Raw genomic sequence first — 22,046 nt, 5'->3', positions numbered from 1 at the left:
CCTAAAGATCTCGTTATTGGTTGTGGTGGAAATTATTTACTGAGGCAGGCAGGGTTGCTTTTATATCTGTTGCATCCTTTGCATTCTGGCATCCCCAAAGCAACCCCATGTTGGCTGGAACACTCTCCTTCCAAAGGCACATTACAATCTACAGACCAACCGGCAGCAGCGGGTAGGGAACCCGCCAAGGTGCTGGTCTGGGTGCCTTTACTGCGGACCTGAAAACACGCTTCACAGTGCTCAAGATTGGTACATGGCCGGGCTGCTGCAGCCTCAGCGCGGCCAGCTCCCCCGCCTGCAGGTGGCATTCACGTTCCTCGGCAGCTGGGCTTGGAGAGGAATCCCGGCTGCAAGGAAGCCCCTTCCCCCACCAGGAGGACACGGAGGTCGCCCCAAGTACTGAGCCCCAGCTTCTCTGGGCCCGCCCCTAGGCCCTGGCCCCGCCAAACCCGAGGAGTCGGCAGGCGGCGATTGGAGACAGGGGCGGGGCCCCGGGAGGTGAGCTGAGGAGGTGGGGCTTGGGAGGGGACAAAAGTCGGGAAGAGGAAAAGCCCTGACCCGCCCACTGGTCCCTGGATCTGTACAGAGGTGGTGTCACAGGCTGAAACAGCTGGGCCCAGTGAGGATTACCTGTGTGTGCGTGTGAGTTTGAGCGTGTGAATAACTGTGGCGCCTCCGGCTGCTCGCCAACGTACCTTCCCCTGCAGGTAACCTCAGGCTTTGAGGGGCGGCCCAGGTCCCTGGGTTCTGTGGGAGGCTTTAATTCATAAAAGGCTGGAATGTGGAAAAGAAAGAAAGCTCGGGTCTTGGCTATGGAGGGAGTAACTTAGCGGCAAGGCCTAAGTTCAAGTAGGGACAAATCCAGGTATTCAGCATGGGAAAGGGAAAAAAGGAAGAAGAGGGTGCTGGAGGTAGGGAAACCTGCTCTTGGGCATGGGAGAAAGAAATTGGGCGCTGAGGAAGTTGGATGCAGTGACAAGTGGAAGACCAGATCTGCATACGGAAAGGAAAATCTTGCTGTAGGAGGTTTCAAAGATGCTTAGAAGACCGTCTTGGATATAATAGGAAGAAAACATGCGACAGTGGGGAACTGGGTGCAAAGAAGGGTGTAAGCTGAGGACTTGGGCGTGGACAGCGAACTCAGGCTGCGAGGGACTGGCAGTGGCACATAGGCTGCGTCCGCCTGGGGGCGCGAGGGGGCGGAGCTCTGGTTTGAATTCAAAGACTGTTCCCTAGGACACCCCGGGGCGCGGTGGGGGTCGGGAAAGCATTCCTCCCTTGAGACGGGATTTCAAGTTCTAGGAGGGCGTTACTCCGCCAGCTCCAAGTGTCTGGGTGTTAAGGTCCGGGCACCCGATAGGGAACATCAAGAGTGGAAATCTGGAAAGAGGAACCCGTCCAGATTCCGTTGGAGCCATCTTGCACAACGTCCACAGGGACATCTGCAAGCTCACAGCGTCACCCGAGGACTTACAAACCCCTAGGCCAGCTAACAGACTACGGACCAGGGACACACCCTCGGACGCATCCTCAGATGTGTGCACGTAGAAAGATTTGTACTCCCTCGACCTTTATTTGGAAGGTGGACATGGACCCAAAGCTGCCCTTTGCTCCTCTGGATACTCAGCACTGTACTTTAAACCAGATAAATCAGGCAGCCTGACTGGTATTAAAAACAGCTAAATCCTCCTGACGTGTGTGTGTGTGTGTGTGTGTGTGTGTGTGTGTGTGTGTGTTTTAAGACTTTCTATTCCCGGTTTTGTTGTGTTTTAGGAGATAAACTGCAGTTGAGTCCACAAGATTGAGAGGAGTTGGTGTGACTAGAAGTCCGTTCACTGTAAAGGTGAGAATTCATAATTTCTCTTCTTCTGTACTTTCTTTGATGTGGCGATCCTGCCTTTAATTAGTTTTGAGGGCAAGCTAAGATACTGCAATGGAATGAGTCAAGAATATTTCCAATGATAAATTGAAACCGCTTTATTTCTTTTAGCCTAGCGTCTTCTCTGATCTGCAAGAGACTATATTTGGCCAGCAATTATTGTAGTTCTTAAACATAGCCTTTAAAAATTGGCTAAAAATTTGAGGTTAACAAAAATAAAATAGAGCAAGTGGCTCTTTTTACTTGAACTACCCTGTATTATTATTCCAAGTTTGTTTTCTGGAATTACACCAGTATGTCAGGAGATTGGAATTCAACTACCTTCAGATTCAATAAATGAACTGGTGGCTGTTCATTTATTGGGCTTGAAACAGCCCTTCTTTCAGAAGTTGGGGTTGGATGGAGACAGAAAACCAGAGAGGTATAAGAATTCAGTGAATCCAGTGAGATCTAAAGCCCAGGGCATTAAAATCAAATCCAGAAGAAACACACTAATGCCTTACATTGTAGTAACAATAATTCTTTGTTGTTGTTGTTGTTGTTGTTGTTGAAAGATGGTAAAAATTTAATAGATAATTAATGCAGGGAAAACTTAAATTGTTCAGTAATGCATTATAACACATAGAAAAATTATTGCAGAGAGTATGTTTGCATTCACTGAGAAGGAAACTAAAAAAAAAAAAACTGTTACTTAGTTTTGACATTTTAAGTACAGAGTCTGATCTATTAACTGTATTTGCCATTAAGGAAAAATAGCCCAGTCTTAACTATTGCATAATACTGTGTAAGATCATGGCCATGAAAATGTACTATCAAAACCAAGATAAGCTTGCCGCTGCTTTTATTTGTTATGTTTTAAAGCAAAGACAGGTATGAAAGTAGGATTAAGCATGACAGATTCATACACTTAAAGCTATACTATAAAATGTTCTTGAAATTACTGATAGAAGTAATTAACTCATCCACAAGTTTGCTCATTTCTTTTATTCTAGTTGAGTTCTAAGTTCCCTGGTAAGATATAGGGAGCCTCCTGAATACTAATAAACAGGAATCTAGAACTACAAATTTGAGAAGTGAAAGTGCGCCTGGGGTTGGGATTATATCCTCATTTATCACAAGAAACTAAGGTTTACAGCTTACTAAGTATTAAAATTTTTTATTTAAAGGCCAGAATGCTTTAGCTCAACTGTTCAAGAGAGACTGTTTTTCAGCTTCTGATCTAATCTTCTTATTTATTTTTGTATTTATTTTTTTTTTTCAATTGATTTCTCCTGACTTTTCAGTTCTCATTCTAACTTAAGGGGTTAAAAGTAATTTGCAGTTGTGTTGCTGGGCAAAGTTTCTATTAAAGTGTCATGAGAAGGAACAGATTCTTTTAGCAGGCTCAAGGCCTGTGTCTCTTCGGGAATAAGCGTAAACCATGGTCTTCTTTGAAGGCTCACAGTTTCATTTCTTCCAAAGGATCCAGCTTTGTTCTTTATGGAATTAGATTAATTGGTATTTTGTACCCCCACATGCCATTTTTTAAAGGGCCATGCCTCCCTAAAACAATGCTGTTTCCCCCATCCCACCCACTAGTAGCTTATCCTCGCCTGTGAAGGGCCAGAGGAACCATGGAGGAGTTAGGATACTGAAGAACAAGACAGGGACATGCTTGGATCCTAGGCAGGGGACCTTTCCTATTCAGATTTCTCTAATTGAGAAGTCACTTTTGTATTTAGCTTCACATCTCTGAAGCCTGTGTTGTCTCTAGGAAAGCAGAGTTCTACCAGGAATTCTTTATCTTGCACAGTTCCACCAGGAATTCTTTGTCTTGCACTTCTGAAGTTATCTGGAATATGGGTCATAAGAACCAGTTGAATCTCCTCAATGGTATTTTCACCAAAATAGCCTTTTAGGAGAAATACTAGCACTTGCTGTTCTGCTCATCTTATGGGCCCAATAAAATGAGGAATTGAATTGGATAAATATGTTCAACTAGGATGATATTGTGAAAATAATCTCATTTCATAAGACAAACCAATAGTTGAGAATAGTGATTGCATTATTAAGGACATGTACAAGGTCAGACACCCCTACCCTTTAGCAAGGTGGCCTTGGGCAAAGCTAGTTTTCTCTAAAGGTAAAATGGTTAAACAATTTCCATCTTATAGGGCTAATAGGGCTGACACAAACCACATATAAAGAACACAACACAATGCTTTATACAGAGAAAATTCTCGATTCTGATGGTAAATATAATTGTTATTTGCTTTGCATGTAAGAACTATTATGAACTGTTCTTTTAGTAGTCACGTGATTGTTTATATTTCATTTCCACTTTATAATGAAATAATGACAAGGCATATATCCAATCTGTTCTTCTTTTTAGATTTATTGAAGTAAAAATGTCCCAAAAAATCCATGATGGTTCTGTGGTAGAGATGCAAGGAGATGAAATGACACGAATCATTTGGGAACTGATTAAAAAAAAACTCATTTTTCCTTATGCGGAATTGGATCTGCATAGGTAAATGAATTAATCGTCCATGAAGCTAGCAGATTCAGAAAGTTTAATCTAAGTTATTTCAGGGTGCAATTGGCTTTTAAAAATAGATGTAGCCATGTTTTGTGATCAGGCTTAAATATACCTAATGAACCTTCTAATTTAACATTCTAGTAGAAAAACTGGATTTATCATTATCTAGAACTCAAGAATCATAAGGGGAACAAATTTTGAGGGCTTTCTTACCTTGATTCCAGTGATGGTTTTATTTGTAATAAATCAGTGCCCATGAGTAGCACAATGTATTACTTGTGGAAGAGAAAAAAACGAGAGGATGTAAAAAATAGTAAAGTAAATTTTATCCTTTCAATCTCAATTTTCTATCATTCTCTTAATCAGTCAGTGGATGTTTCCTTTTCATTCTTGACCTTTCACCCTTTCATACAGCTGCTGCACTGAAAGAACCCTCATGGTTCTCTGAGACACCCACCTCAAGCCCCAGTTCCCTTAGGTCATCTTTGTCTCTTTGCCCCGTCTTTACAGTGTTTGGGGGCAGATGTGAAAGTATGTTCGTAATTCTCTCATTTTTTCCTTGTGTCTTTTATAAGCAGCTCTTGTTTTTGAGCATTCAAACTAAGTAGAGGCAGAATGTTTAAAAAGGTGAAGTGGCTGAAGCCTGGTAGAGTACAATATAGAGCAACACGTTTCAGACAAATTGTTGGCAACAATTAAGTGTCTGCCTCCATCCAGAAGTATTCAGAATGTGTCCTGAGGACCCGTTAACTTGCTTTGGTTTAGACTTTCAGTTCTCATGCTGTCATTAGACGCCCTTTTTAATTGTTCTAAAATTAAGGTGCTGATAATGTCTGTATTGCAGCCACTATGTGGTGTAAAGACTGTGCTTGTAGGAGTCCACAAAACATACAGGGAACAGAGCATAAAAACAGTTTCCAAGTGGGTTGAAGAAGCATTTCACAAACTCTCTCCTTTTTCAGAACTTTGCATGACATTATGTGAACTTGCAGGGGTTTACAGGTTCCAGAATAATAATGCTAGCCTCTTTAGTATAGACTCATAAGGCCTTTTAAAGGGGTGTCTTTATGCCTAGGCAGAAAAAAAAGTCAGTGGCTACAAACTAAAGAATTCTTGCAAGTTCAAATAAGTTTTAAGTTGTTCCAAACTTGCTGTTATTTCTGCTTCTTTTTGAAAGAAGTGTAGTGATTGATTGTTTTTGATTTTGTTTTTTGATTTTTGGTTTTGTTTTTGTTGTTGTTGTTTTTATGAAGACTCAGTAGTGGTCCTGGCTATTTATTTCTTCTTTTCTTTTAGAAATGTTAAGGGAAGCAGGAAATCCACTAATTTTCTGGTAGATTCTTCTGATGAGAATCATACTTAGGAACATGAAAACTGTGGCCATCCATCTTGTGGAGTTGGGATTAGACGTTGTCTATATTCAGCATTTTCTATGCAGGAAGATAAGAAAGTATGTGGCTTTGTTAGATTTATGTGAATTATCTAAAGTTGAAGCATTAGACATTTTTTTTATTTGCGAATCAATCAAGATTGCTATTTCTGTGTTTGCATCAGCAATTGGGATATCTAAGGAAAGAAGATGTGAAAACTAAGAACAGAAATCTAGCGACTATTTGGTTTAGCAATTTTTGAGAGCTGAAAAACTTTAAATTCTTAGAGAACAAAATAAGTTATTCTATTATTTTGTTTTTACTACTTTCCATAAAATCATGTTTTTGTGTTCCATGAACAGCCAACATTCATTCAGCTCGGCATGACCTGCAGTATGGGTGTTGGTGTACGTTGAGCTAAAACTTTCTGGTGCATATGAAACTGTTGATGGGTTCTACTACTTATCCAATAAACTGCAGGCTTGTTTCCAGAACATAGAGACTTGCCCAAGAATTAGGGGAAGGTTCACCTTATGACTAACTGGCATAAATGAAGCAGTCATTAGTATTTTTTGCACAACAGTAATCTATATACCCTTCACCACTTTAATGTCAGAATACAAAACATCCTTTAAGCCTTCCACCCCTTTATTTTTCAAGCACAATATTTACTAAGGGAAAATTAGGTAGTGCTTAGGTTTAACTTGTATGCTAATTATATAGAGGGAAGCCATGCCAAAGGGTTGTTCATGTGTTGTTATTGCCTCAAGATGGTGAAAAATAGGGGGCAATTTGGCAGAGTTCATTGTTTTCCATTCAGTTTCTGGATAGACAGCTGCCCACTAGCCTAGTTCTCTTGACTCTTTACTTCCTTCTTGAATTGTCAGTCATCTTCTATGTTTAGGATACATCAGTGCTAAAACTTGACAGATTTAGGTGTCTTTGAGGCCTTTATGTTCTGCATAGCAACCTCTGACTGTCACCAGTGGGGTCATGGATTATAACTTATTTATTTTCCTGAAGTATTAATACATTTTTCCCTTTCTAGCTATGACTTAGGCATAGAGAATCGTGATGCCACCAATGACCAGGTCACCAAGGATGCTGCAGAAGCTATAAAGAAGTATAATGTTGGCATCAAATGTGCTACTATCACCCCTGACGAGAAGAGGGTTGAGGAGTTCAAGTTGAAGCAAATGTGGAAATCACCAAATGGCACTATCCGAAATATTCTGGGTGGCACTGTCTTCAGGGAAGCAATTATCTGCAAAAATATCCCACGACTTGTGAGTGGAATGGATAAAACCCATCATCATAGGCCGTCATGCTTATGGGGACCAAGTAAGTCATTTGGGCATAATTTTCCATATATTTTTACATGACCCAGCAATTCTGATTTATATGGGTTTTTATCCTTATCTTTTGGTGTCTACACCCATTAAGCAAAGTTGCAAAATTTAGAAATTCTAATATGTATAGCTGTATATTTACCCACATTTAGGTAGAGGTAAATACAGATAAACTTACTGTAGATACCCATCTCAACACATGATTTTTGCCAAACATGTTTTTTTCTTTCTTTATCCTTTTGTTAGTTATATCACACAAATGGCCAATTGTTTTTTATTTTTTTTATTTTTTAGTAGTATCATATGATCCAACCAGATCAGTGGTTTTCAATGCTGGCTGCATAATAAGATCCACTTATGAATGATTCATTGGTTTGGTTAGGTTTAGCTTTACCTTTTTGGTTTTTGTCTAATATCTGAGTCCCATCTCCACCAGCTGAAATCTGAATTCAGGCTTTTGAATCAGTTCCACAAGTGATTCTAATGTACAGATAGGGTTGAGAACCACCAAATATGATATTAAACATGATAACTGGCTTAGTATTCAAAAGCAATCTAGTTAGAACATTTTTTCCTACTTGAAAACCAAAAATGGATTCTGTATTTCTATACAAATAGACTCATTGCCAAGTTAAGCAGAAAAGCTGGCAATTAAACAAATTCCAAATTGTGCTGAGGCAGGTTTCAGATTTTCATAGAAAGAAGCTTATGTCTTACAAGAACCTTAAAAACAGGAATTCCCTAATGCTAAAATCCAAAATCCGCACTTCTATGTAGTCATCCCTGTAAACGGTGTGGCCAGGGAAGATATTTCTGGGGACAGGGTTGCCAGCTCAGTCCCCAAGGAGTTGGTTAACTTTGTTCCACCCTGTGGTTCATACTGTCCCTTCATCCTGGCCAGGCCCCACACAGGTACCAGAGTCCCAAGCAAGGATGCATAGGTGGCAGTTCTTACCAATTCAGTCTGTCTTTTTTTTTAATTGTAGCATCAGTCATTTGTAATAATGGACATTCTGTTGTTTAAAGTCAAGATTAAAATTTTCAAATGCCAGGTTGATTTGCTGTGTAAATGTGCATAAACCCTATGCAAAGCATTTATAGTGCCTTGATGTCTCAGTTCTTCCTTTTGAGAAATGGAAACAAATCAGCAACCCATAGTGAATGACTTTATATGTCATAAGTGTTCTTTGTAGAATAGATATTTAATCTTTTTTTGTTATCTGAATGCTCTTTTACCTACTGTTAGTATTACTATAAACCTATAGGTGTGGCTGGTGCTTGTTAATTCCTAACTCCAAGTCTCCCAATTAACCCAAGTCTTTGAGTAAGTTTCGGTGCACGAATGACTTGTGAACACTTCAGGTGTACCAGGCACATTTCTCCACTGGAATGGCTTATGCTCATGAGGGAGGTGAACAGGATTTGGGGGGGGGGGTCATCAACTGTCACAGCAGCTTCCAGATGATTTTTTTTTCATGTGGACAAGTGATAACTGGAACGACTGAGCCCTGAAAGTCTAAGTAATGATCCCAAGTCTCTGGACTCAGGATGCATTATTTTCATTATATCACACTGACATCTTTGTAAGATTGATGTGAGAATCAAATGACATCATCTTAAAGCATTTGATACATAGTAAGGACAAAGCATCAGCTCTATCATCATTTTCAGCACAAGTAGTATTATAATCCTCCCTGCAGCACAGCTTCCTCAGCCCATGGGCCAGGTCGTATCTCTTCATCACCCTGTGTGGTGAGCCGTTTCTGTGAACTGTGGCCGCCATTACAAGATGGCGCTGGTTTCCCCTGTAGTCTGTGACAAACAACTCCTTATCAGAATGAGTTGGCACGCTGTGACTTGGCATCCTATGACAAAAGTCCACGTGGCAGTTGTGCATTGGGGCTTTATCTGCTTTATTAAGGCTGGGGCACACGGGAGTAGTAGTAGTGGCAGTAGGAGTAGCAGTAGTAGTGGCAGTAGGAGTAGCAGTAGAAGTAGTAGTAGGAGTAGCAGTAGAAGCTAAAAGACATGTCAAAACAAAGGCATGAATAAACAGCTGAAAGAAGAAAAAGTATCAAGGACCTGAATAAACTGCTGAAAGAAGATTCCTGAGTTGCGTCTTCCTTGCGGGCAAGGGGTCGCGACAACCCTGCAGCGTTTTTATTGATTTATAGGTTTATGACTCTTTCTGACATTTGAAAACTCTCTGTCACTTCTCACTTAGTATTGTCTTTATTAGGTTGGTAAGCTTCCTAAAGAAAGTATCTTGTGTTATTCTCTGTGTTCTCTGTATCAGTGCCCATAAAACTGTCACATACATGGTAACCTTCTAATAAATACTGACTGACTTTTTAATGTGCATTACCACTAACTAGAGGAACTCTGGACTATCTTCGTTTCTATCTCTTTAAAGATCTGCCAGATGTGGTAGCCTGTAATCCCAGCAACTCAGGAAGCTAAGGCAGGAGGATCCCAAGTTCAAGGCCAGCCTCAGCAACTTGGGAGACCCTGTCTCAGAGTAATTAAATAAAAAAGACTGGGAATGTAGTTCAGTGGTTATGCACCCTGAATTCAATCCCTAATAACAACAAAAAAAAAAAGGACAAGCTATATTCTCTTGTTTATCTTGGTGTGCTCTTGTGCTCATGTGTGTTTCTCTATCTCTCTGTCTCTCTCTCAGATATATATATATATATATATATATATATATATATATATATATATATTTCCTTATAATTCCTATTGGGATATTTTTCTTTTCTTAATACCTTTTTCCTACTTATATAGTACAGAGCAACTGATTTTGTCATTCCTGGGCCTGGAAAAGTAGAGATAACCTACACACCAAGTGATGGAACCCAGAAGGTGACATACCTGGTACATAACTTTGAAGGTATGTATGAGTCCATCATAAGCTACATCTTCTTTTTTTTAAAAAACAAATGATTTAGAAACATTATTACTGTTTTTTTTTCAAAATTAGTATGTGACTGCCTAAAAATATAACCCAATTCTACACTTCTACGGACCAAAAATCTAACTTAAAAAGTAGTTGGTTCCATACCCTCCCATGCCATGAATAAGGCATGAAGGGGTTAGTCACTTAACTGGAAATGCATATAGGCAATGACAAGGAGACATTTATGCATTTGTCTTAAAATATGGAGGGAAGATTTGCAGGAATATCTTATGCACAAATGGTATAAATTAAACATTAATAGCCCCAAATCATCTGTCATGCAATCCTGCCCTTTGCTCTGGTGGGGTTTGTATTTAGAAATGGTTGCATTATTTGCTAAGATTTTCTCCTTGCCCTTCTGGGAATTTATCCTGTGAAAGTGAAACATTTGTTTTTTTTTTTTTTTTCTTCCCTGGCAGCTTCAAAGTTTCATTAGGGCAATCCCACCCAAAGGTTGCTGAAAGTACTCATTGAAACAAACAAATTTAAAAAATTTAAACAAACAATTTTTTTAAAAAGATAACACCTATATATCTTTTTTTTTCTTTTTTTCTTTTTTTTTTTAAAGAGAGAGTGAGAGAGGAGAGAGAGAGAGAGAGAATTTTTAATATTTATTTTTTAGTTCTCGGCGGACACAACATCTTTGTTGGTATGTGGTGCTGAGGATCGAACCCGGGCCGCACGCATGCCAGGCGAGCGCGCTACCGCTTGAGCCACATCCCCAGCCCTCTTTTTTTTTCCTTACCTCCTTTAAATAATGTCATCTTAATAGAATCTACTTCTGTGAGTTTCAGCACCCTGGGAGTTGGTATGGGTTCAAGTTTCAGTAATAACAGAGTTCAACTAATAAAAGTTGTGAAACATGAATAATTACATGTAGCGTAATTATTTCCACCAATTGCAGTAGGCATGCTCAGTATCCTTCTGGAAATTACAAGAATTTTCATTTCGTATTTAAAATGCAAATCTTTCTCAATAATTATGGGCTGAGTACACCCTTAAGTTCAAAATACATGTTGGAAATTGTTAAAGTACATAAAAAACAAATTCAAAATTATTTGCCCATTTGTGAGTATATTTCTGTCACATTAGCAGGTTTTTTAAAATATTTTTTTAGTTGTTGTTAGACTTTTATTTTATTTATTTTTATATGCAGTGTTGAGAATCGAACCCAGTGTCTCACACATGCCAGGCAAGTGTGCTACCGCTGAGCCATAGCCACAGCCCCCATATTAGTAGTTTTTGGTATTTCAGTATCTTTGGGATCCTGAAGACCATATGTTTTTCTTATTTCCGTGGTCCTTCCAAAACAAGTTAGACTATTCTTATCTAGAACTGATTTTCATCCTATCCTGTCCCTTGAAAACTCCTGAACTGTTCAGTTTGGAAGACTGCCAGGGACTTGAAGTCTAGGCTCAGCCAGGGGAGCCAAGAATTGGTATTTTGGTTGTGGAGATTCCTTTAACCTCGTTCCAGCTATCCCACGTTTACTTTCTTTTTTTCTCTCATTGCTCCCTGCAGTGGGTGGTGGAGTTGCCATGGGAATGTACAATGAAGACAAGTCAATTGAAGATTTTGCACACAGTTCCTTCCAAATGGCTCTGTCTAAGGGTTGGCCTTTGTATCCGAGCACCAAAAACACTATTCTGAAGAAATATGATGGGTGCTTTAAAGACATCTTTCAGGAGATATATGTCAAGTAACTGCCATTCTTTATTCCTTTTTCTTTCTTTTGTTTCCAAGTAAGCTGGCATTTGTGGTATAGAATTTGCATTTCCTTATCCCTTTGATTCTGTGACAAATCAAGTGAAAATCTTCAATAATCCTTAAATTAGATAAGAGCAAAACTAAGATTTAGCAGGAGTGAAATAAAACCACTCTAAATTGCTTTTGGAAAATAAACATGTTCTAAAACAGGGCCCATCCTTAATTTTTCAGAGCCAGGATTGTTTAGTATTTGACTAAAGAACCCTGTTAGTGATAGAAAGTTCTGATTTGACAAATATGTCAGTTTATGAGTCAGGCCCATTTTCGTCCTTCTAAAAATCATTGTAATGATTGAAACTCTACCTTACATGGTCTTTTGAACTTAAGTATAAATTTATAACAACCTCGGGCCCAACAACCTGTGAGGTGAGCCTGTGTTAACTCTTCAGTTCAGATGCAGTTTTTCTGGGTAAAAAAAATCTTTCCAAAGGCATTTTGATTCCCTCTTCCAACTATCCATCTGTACTAAGCCTAGAAACTGTCCCATAGTACATCTAGTTTCCTGAATGATATCATGTCATTGGAATATCTTTTATTCCCTTTGTTATATTATTTTTTCTTTTCAGCACCAAGATTGAACCCAAGGGTGCTTTACTAATAACCTATACCCCAGCCCTTTTTATTTTTTATTTTGAGACAAGGTCTTGCTAAGTTGCTGAGGGTCTTGCTAAATTGCTGAGAAGTTGCAATCCTCCTGCCTAAGCCTCCTGGGTTGCTAGAATTATAGGAATAGACCACTATACTCAGCTTCCTTTGCTACATTCTTAAAAGACTCTAAGTCTCAAGAATATGATCAGTACTATATTGAAAATTAGAAATTAAAGCAATAGTTGGGTCAGCCTACTGTATCACACCTTTCCTGCAAGGTGTGACAGGTGGCCAAATTGGGGTTTCATAGCCAGAGAATGCTTGAGCAGAGATTTAGCCTGTGTTAGAGTCCCACATTTGTGCTCTGTCTACTGAAAAGGCTGCTCCCTGTCCCCTTCTAAGCCTTTGGGAGAAGCAGATGACAGCCCTGAAAAGCCAACTTCTTTTTTAATTGTTCTAATTTTTCTCTTTTTTCTTAGGCAGTACAAATCCCAATTTGAAACCCAAAAGATCTGGTATGAGCATAGGCTCATCGATGACATGGTGGCTCAAGCTATGAAATCAGAGGGAGGCTTCATCTGAGCCTGTAAAAACTATGATGGTGATGTGCAGTCAGACTCCGTGGCCCAAGGTAAGGAGCCAGAGCAGCAGGTGAAGGTAGATGGAGCCTGCTAGCCCTGAGGTCATTCCATGGTAGATCTATAGTTTGGGAAGAGGGATTTCGTAGTCCTTAGTTGTAAAACTATGAAATGGTAGTGCTACAAAGCACCCGGATCCATCATTCATTTTCTGACACATAAAGAAATTAAGTTTAGATGGGGAAGTGGATTATTCAAGGTCACAGAGGAAATAAGCAGGGGTTTAACACTGCTGGCTCCAGTCTTAGGTTAAACTCACCTCATCCTTTTTTTCCTTGAAGTTTTAAAATGTCCAACAGGTAGCCAACTACCTGGTCCAGAAGTCACCCCCTTTTCCTGCATTCATTTTCCCTCCGGTGATATTATGAAAACCGAGTGTACTCAGGCAAGAAGGAACAATAAAATGAGTGGCCTGGGTTGTCGGGCAACTGTGAGCAGTATCTCCAGGAGCTCATTCACCTGGCAACAGGTCCTGATCATGCCCCTACTGCCAGCCTTGAATCAGGCTGCTTTGTTACTGTGTGTGTGTGTGTGTGTGTATAAATATATATGTGTATGTGTTTATGTCTGTGTGTGTGTGTGTGTGTGTGTGTGTGTATATATATATATATATATATATATATATATATTTTTTTTTTTTAATTTAAGCTTACTGCTTAGCTTTTAACAAAGGGGATTGTACAAAGAAATATTGAGCAAAGAAGTCCAGGGCCATTCACAGAAATTCCAGGAACCAGGTACTTCATGCCAGGGGAATTGGCCAAATCAACAGAAATTCCCCTTTCCCTGTTTTCCTCAGCACCAAGTTGCTGCTCAGTTTCAGTTACTCTTGGTAGCTGTAGGAACTTGATTCTCCCCAGATGAATTTTTGCATAGGCTTTAATTATGTTTATTTTCTCTCAGGAAGTACTACTTTTTCTCTTTGAAAGTTAAACATCTCTAATCAGTTTGAAAATCAGTAGACCAGACCCAAGATTACTTTTATATCAGATAACTGAATTACACAACTCTTTACCACCACCACTCCCACCTCCTCTGTCTCCAGATCCTTGGTGGTTGGTACTAAGTACATACAGAAAGGTGCACTGCTTAGTGGTGACTCCACAGAAGATGAGGAGAGCTATTCCTTGTCATCGGAGTTCTGGGAGAGGGACCCAAAGTTATTCCATGTTTAAAGGTTCTCATGGCAATAAAAAGAGAGTATCAAAAGAAATATTTCAGATGTAAATGACAAGTTATAAAAGTTTAAAGGACTATGAAGCAAGAGATCTGAAGTACCATGGGCCCTGGTAAAAGACCTACTCAAGACCAGAGTCTGGTAGATCAGGTGATCTCAGCTAAATGGATGAAAACCAGCCCAGCTATCTTTTTGTTCATTCTTCTCAAGAGACACAAACTACTTCAGACTCAGGCCATTTCATTTATGTCCTCAGTTTTGACAATCGCATAAGCTTATATCCTAATATTAATAAATAGACAAATTCCCCATGGTAGGGTCCTGAATTCTCTATTCAACTTAATTTGAGTATCTATGAAGCCTCAAAGAAATACAGGGATATGGAAGAAACTATTAATTCCACACAGAAATTTCTTAACTGGGCTTAAAGATGACCAAAAACTAAAATGAAATTAGAGTAGATCCACTTGATCTCTGCCCACACAAAAGTAACCATTTGTTTATTTATTGGCAGTTTACATTATTAACTTAATGAGAACTCATAGGTGGTGGCACAAATGTGGAAAGGGTCCCTTGAATTCAAGTGAAAAAGTGTACATTAAAAAAAATAAGTGAATTAACTTAACTGCTAGAATATGGTTCTCTGAATAGGAAACCATGGAAAAGAATTGTTTTGTTGAGGGTATTACAGAGAACAAGGAAGAGCAATTAGAATGTTCTTGGATCTAACTCATCCTGTATTTATGAGCCTTTTTCCCATCCCCATGAGTTTATAGTAAATTGAAGGCAGGAGACAACTCTTTAATCCTTATTCCCTCAGAATAGCAGAGTATCTGCATATAATAACAACAAGATATTGAGCTCTTACTGTGCAGATATTTTTCTAAGAAATATGAATATATATTCACAAATTATATGTATATTCATCTAATCCCACAACAACACAGTAAAGTAGGTCCTTTTATTATTCTCATTTTATAGGTAGGAAAACTGAGTCACAGCAGATATGAAGTCACAGAATAGGGTGAAAAACAGGCAGTCAGACCCCAAACCCTCCATCATGAAGCAGGTACCAGAGATAAATGAGAAACAGCTCAGGTTCTCAAGATCCTTTGACTCTGAAATCTGGATACTTCATTTTCTGAAATGCAAAGGAGCTACCAATGACTCCATGTGCTCATGCTTACTTTGCTTACCAAGACCTGACAAGATTGAGTCTTTTGCTCTCAATGCTGAGAGACCAGTCTTCTCGCAGATGGACCAGTACTTAATGCTCTGCCACCTACAGGTTATGGCTCCCTTGGCATGATGACTAGTGTGCTGATTTGTCCAGATGGCAAGACAGTAGAAGCAGAGGCTGCCCATGGGACAGTAACACGCCACTACCGCATGTACCAGAAAGGACAGGAGATGTCCACCAATCTTATTGGTAAGATGGTGTCTACTCCTACATCGATTTCTGACAAGAGAGTGTTCTCCAAAGGAGATCTCCAGAGGAACTCAGGCACATTCCTTAGGCTACTCAGTGTTTTGTGTGAAAAGTCATCAGCAAGTAGCTAATGAATTCTACTAATAGGAGCTATTTTAACATGCTTAATAATGTTCTCAAAATGTGCTTTTCTATTTTGTAGAAGAGTATACATTACAGAAAAGAATATTATCAACAAGTGTATCAACTGTCCCTAGAGCAGTGAAATGTCACTGGAGGCTACACATCTAAAAGTCACATGGATAGATGCCTCCAACAAGGTGTCAAGGTCAGCACTTTAAAAAGAGATAGCAGCCTAAAAAGAGGAGACCAATGTAGACATGTAGACAAAAGATATAGAGACCTTTTCTAAGACAGAAATGCCTTAAACATCAAGCTCTAGTACCATACCATTAAAATGTAGGTGTTTTTTCCCACACTTTTTCTTAGTGCATTATAGTTGCATAATGGTGGGGTTTGTTGTTACATATTGTACGTGCACAAAATATAACAACAAAACTTGGCCAATATCACTTCATAGCACATTCCCCCTCTCTCCTCCCACCACCCCCTGGTCCCTTTCCTCTGGGGTTTGGGGTATTGGGGGGGTAGTTTCTATTTGGGAAAGTATTTCCAGCTTTCCTAAAACTTCTGCCCTATATGGATATCATCTAATAAAACCCACAACCTAATTTTTTTTAAATGTTCTGTTTGGGGGAATTGTGAAAGATTTGGGAATTCTTAGACCTGGGATGGCTGTTTCTCTTTTTTAGCTTCCATTTTTGCTTGGACCAGAGGGTTAGCCCACAGGGCAAAGCTGGATAACAATAATGAACTTGGCATCTTTGCAAAGGTTTTGGAAGAAGTCTGCATTGAGACCATTGAGGCTGGCTTTATGACCAAGGACTTGGCTGCTTGCATTAAAGGTCTACCCAAGTAAGTATAAGATGCCCTGAACTCTGTGGTCAGATTGCCATTTACCCTCACCAGCATCAAAACACCAGTGTTTTTTGTAATTATGTAAATTGATATTCATCATCCTTTTTAGGGGTCACTAGACATTATCTATGTAGTGTCAGACAGTAAACATTTCAGATTGTGTATGTGTATGTGTGTGGGGGGGTTCTGGTGATTGAACTCAAGAATGCTCCATCATTGAGCTATATCTTTAGGATTTTTTTTTGGCAGGGTCTTACTAAGTTGCCCAGGCTAGCCTTGAATTTGTGATCCTCCTGCCTCAATCTTCTGGTAGCTGGGCTTACAAGCATATGCCACCAAGCCCAGCTACATTTTAGCTTGTGGGACATACAGTCTTTTGGGAACTATGCAAATACTAAACTTGGCATCTACTGTTGTGGCAGGAAGGTGGTCATAGATAATACAAAGATGCATAGATACAGCAACTTGCCAATTATACTTTTGTGTACAAAACCAGACTACAGGCTAAATTTATTCTATGGCTGGGCTATAATTTGCTGATCTAGTTAACAGTAATTGAATGAACAACTTATTTAATTTTAAGAAAATGATAGTCAATTAGGAAAAAAGGGAACTCAGAGTCTAGCTAATTCCATCCCATTATTTTCTTTAATTTACAAATGAGACAAATAAGTAGCGCAAGTATAAGATGTTCATTGATTACTATCACTTCCTTAAGTTCCACTAACCTTCAGTACAGTGGAACTTACTGTGCATTGATTGCCTTGGGCTTTTCTGAGGACATGGTAACCAGTATTCCATTGCATTAGCTGCTAATCAGATAACTCTCTCAAAGTCAGAGTTAGTTACCAGGACTCATCTTAAGAAATTTTAGAAAAAATTAACACTAATACCAAGTCCCAACTGGTATATCCTCAGAGATTTCAGTACACCCAAATAAAGTGCATATACTCAATCACTGCAAATTTCTTAACTTGAATTTCCATCGAGAATACAATGTTTGAAATGTTCCAATCTGTATAGTGTATGTAGTATCTATAGGATCTTTGCAGCCTATTTGATGGGCATGTACCAGCAGGATTATGTCAGTTAATCCATTCTTTTTTGTTTTTCTTAAATAAAACACTGATAGAAACAAGAGAATTTAAGCTTTTTTAAGAACATGTAACGGTGAATGAGAATGTAGGTAAAGGCATGGCTATACTCTCAACAGGTTTTATTATTTCTAAGAATTAAGGAGTAGGATGAGTCTGCTCTCATTGGATTAGTCTAAACTGAAACTTTTGATAGTTTCAACCTCAAAGCTACATGGCATGGAACCTACTGTGAATGTTTTTGAGCCTCCACTGCAGGATGCCCAAGACTGGGTCAGCCCTATGAACTGGAAACATAGCCATTGTCTGTATTCTTGTAGCTTGGTAATATTAATCGGTTGACTTCTAGAAATAGATAGAATACTATGTTAAATAGTGTTTTTAGGAATTTTTTCTCTACCTCCTACAATATTAGAAACAAACTAAATTTCCATCTTTCCTTTTTTCTCTCCTTTTAGCGTACAGCGTTCTGACTACTTGAATACCTTTGAGTTCATGGACAAACTTGGAGAAAACTTGAAGATAATACTAGCTCAAGTCTGGGCTTAGGAGGATAAGTGGTCTTGGTAACTAGGTCCACAAGTTTACATTTTTTTTTGTATCACACTCACAGGTTAAAACAAAATCAATTTTATAATTTGTTTGTAAGCTGGAGTTGATCTTTTCTATAAGTATACACCCTTTTTCTTATATATACAGTAATTGCCACCTTCCTGAACGTGGCAGGGAACTCTTTTTAAATTGTGTTTTATTTTCTAGAAGCAGCCTAGGAGTTACTTTCATATTCAATGTTATTCCTTCACATGTTCCAATATAAATGACCAAAATCAAGAGTGCTCAAAAGGGTTAACAATAGCCACAGTATTGTTCCCTAAAATCTGTATAATATAGTACTTTACTCCCTTCCCCTATTGTCCATGACTGTGGGCACTGGGAATTTTGGTGTTACAGATGTCCCAGTATGTGAGGTAGCTACACATTGAACGTGCACATGTCTAGAACAAAGAATGTAAGTGTAACTAAAACATGTTGAAGTCACTGCAGTCATTTTATTTCAAGAGCATAGTGAATGTGTCCAAAGTGCTAAATACTTTTGAGGACACTGGAGAGTTCAGAATGCAAAATAAATACTTCCTAGGGGTTTATCTTCTGTATTTGTCTTTTCTTCCTCCTCCTCTGGCCTGAGGATTTTGCTACCCTAAATAGCATTTTATCCACGTGCAATAATGTAAACTGTACCTTTTTTGGACTTCTCCTGGCCTGTTTCATTTGTTTTATATAAATGTGATTTCTCAGAGGTTGATATTAAACACTATTCTAGTCCAGTCTTCATCTGAACTGTTAATTTTAATTAAAATCAAGTGCTAATGACTCTTTTCTGGGTTTTTATTTATGCTTATGCCCAGCACATTCTGCCTCCTTGCCATAGGGATTTGATCTGGGGTTGGGGGGTGGGGAAAATCTCTGCTCTCAAGAATTAACTGGGGGGGAGGGGGGATGGATAAGTAAACAGTGAGAGGTGGATCCCACTACATCGAGAGGAATGAGAATGGCCAAAGGTCATTACTAAAGGAGTAATTAGACAATAGATTCTGTCCATGCACCGCTGAGGAGTTCAGGCATTATCTTAAAGGTTAGTAGGGAGCCAATGAAGCCTTTTAAGAAGGAAGGGACATGATTATATTTTCATTTTTAAAAGTAGCACTTAGGGCAGCTCTTTAAAAAAATAGGTGATGAGGGGTAGAATGGTGGGCACATAGAGAGAGGAAAACCTTCTAGGAGGCTGTTGGATTACTGCAGGCAGGAAACAGTTAAGGCCCAGCTGGAGCAGTGGCACTGAGAACTGGATGAATCCCTTAGATAAGTTGAATGAATGGGTACTGGCAGGGCACATGGGGGCTGAGGGAGAAAAACAAGTAGAGGAGGCTTCCCTAGCTTACCATACTTAGAGAAAGGCTGTCCATATCCTAGCATCTTTGAGAGGGAGGCCCTGTGAGGTTTTGCACTCTCATGCCTTAGAATTCAGTAAGCTGGGGTGGATATCTCTTGGCTATTTCCTGACAAGCTTGGAGTCAGGCCACAGACACTTCCTTAGCATACCGTAAGCCCAATAACACAAGGAGTTTTTCAGACTCCTGTGGGGTAGAGCTAACTCAAGATGTTTGTTTGGCTTTGAGAGCATTGTAAACTGGTAAGTTATTTTTTGGCTAGTATTTGTTCCAATATAAAGATATATCAACAAATCAATTTTAACATTAACGCTTCTAAATCTTTTTTGTTTAATAGTATAAATTTGGATTAGAAGGACAAGGACAAGGAACATCAGTTCTTTTACATAATTCTCTACTTGCATTTAATTCTCACTGAAGTCTTAAGAGATTGTACAACTGTTTTTAATTAGAAACCAGAAAATTAGACTGATTAACTTAGAGTTGGAGCTGATATTCCCTTAAAGCCCCTTGATGTCCAAAAAACTGGTGAAACTTAAGTTCCTTCATATTATTGAACCTTTGGCCTTTCAAATTACTTCAACATTTAAAGTTTACATCTAAAAAAATTGTCAAATAAAATATATTTTCACTCTTCTCATCTAAGCCATCATAACTATTAGAGGACCCAGTTCCCCTTCCACTGATATGATTTGAATTAATTTAAAAAGCAGGACTGGGGATGCAACTTAATGGTACAGAGGTTGCCTAGCTTGCATGAGGCTTGGGTTTGATCCTCTATTATCCCTTTGCTCTACATAGCAGCCCATGTTTGTTCAGCGTTTCATGGGGAAGGTAAATGGGGCCTTTGATCAAGATTGCAAAATATATTGATAGCCACTAGTGCTCAGGAATCTATAACAGATCGGGCTCTTTCCACCATCTGCCTGTTTCAGGTTTGGGTAAAAGAAGAAAATATCGAATGTTTTCTTTTGCCAACAAATGATAGCATGGGATTGGATGATCTTTAAGTCCCTCCATCACTCACAGATCCTGGGAGTTCATGAGTGCTGCTCCATTGGCCACCAGGATCAGCATCTTCCAAAAATACTTAATGTTCTAAAATAATCAGATGAGCAGATGCTGACCAATACCTCCACAGGGTAATGGTTTATTCTGAAACAACTAGAGAGTCCAAATAGTTGACCTGGAAAATGTGCTCTTTAGCAAAACATTGATGGTAGGAAGATCCAGGGACAGAAATGAAGAGAGTTCCAGACTTTGAAATTCTCTAAATGTTGCAGATACTGTTCCTTAGGAGGAATTTTTTACTGAAAATATTTAAGTGTTAATCTTAACAATTAGAATCACAGCTATCCCCTGTGTTCTACATGAAATTTTTCTAAGACACCAACTCATGACTTCCTATTTCCCACTTCAACATTTTTATATAATAAAAATTTCCCTGAAATTAAGAGTTTGGATAAAGAGAGAGGATTAGAAGCTAATCTAAAAATAATAATGAAATCTTGATATTATGTCAACACTCAGTAAAATTGCTATAGACCTATCACTCCTCTCATATTGGAGGTTTTATTCCATAGTCCCTATTTTTTTAATGTTAAGGAAAATAACTTCTGAATTGCTGATTGCTCTGGAAAAAGAAACAACTTTGAATTTCCATGATATCTCAGGCTCTGCAGGAGTAGAAATTCGCAGGCATTGTAGCATTGTTTATAACTTTTAGTTTTGATGCTGTTCCAAACTTACAGAAAAATTCCAAGAATAGTATGAGGACATTTTTACTATTCCACCATTTGATATATCATATTCTCTCCACTGCCCCATGCATGCAAATATGCTCTCCCCCTCCTCCCCCACACTCCCTGAGCTACTTTAGAGTAGTTTGAAGATATTTTAATCATTTGCTCCTAAATACTTCAGTGTGTATTTTTAAAAAAAAACACAAGGATATTCTCTTATACAAACACAGTGAAATTATCCAAATTAGGAAATCTAACATTAATACAATGCAATACAGTATTAATACAATATTAAAATCTCAACAACTGCCCCAGTGATATTTCTGGCTTCCCCTGTTCACCTTCAGGATCATACGTTGCATGTAGTTGTCATGCTTCTAGTCTATCAATTCAAAACCAGAAACTAAAGAATACTTTATTTTGGATCTTAGAATCTGCAATTTGGAAAACAGCTCAGACAGTTCTAAATCATGGTTTCAAAGAAGTAGGGGAAGCAAGGAGCTTTCCTGGGCAAACAGTTCTGAATTATGACACAATGGCAAAAAAATTTTACACAGGAAACTTCTATTGAATACTGGGAAAGAACGGGCGCTGTTAGATAGGTAGAAG

At 38.8% G+C, this 22,046-nt stretch overlaps 1 pseudogene across 1 annotated transcript; it reads left to right on the top strand.

The window, feature by feature from the left end:
• Positions 1 to 574: 574 nt before the first annotated feature.
• On the top strand, positions 575 to 18,295 carry LOC144252943 (isocitrate dehydrogenase [NADP] cytoplasmic-like; annotated as a pseudogene). Its single transcript, XR_013343084.1, has 10 exons — positions 575 to 707; positions 1,774 to 1,843; positions 4,251 to 4,388; positions 6,816 to 7,108; positions 9,904 to 10,009; positions 11,597 to 11,774; positions 12,910 to 13,061; positions 15,534 to 15,674; positions 16,487 to 16,649; positions 18,205 to 18,295. The product of XR_013343084.1 is annotated as an isocitrate dehydrogenase [NADP] cytoplasmic-like (transcript).
• The last annotated feature ends 3,751 nt before the right edge of the window (positions 18,296 to 22,046 follow it).

This window comes from Urocitellus parryii, unplaced genomic scaffold (assembly GCF_045843805.1).
Source record: "Urocitellus parryii isolate mUroPar1 unplaced genomic scaffold, mUroPar1.hap1 Scaffold_70, whole genome shotgun sequence".
NCBI lineage: Eukaryota > Metazoa > Chordata > Mammalia > Rodentia > Sciuridae > Urocitellus > Urocitellus parryii.
The sequence above is the reverse complement of the archived record's forward strand: the minus strand, read 5'-3'. Positions and strand labels throughout refer to the sequence as shown.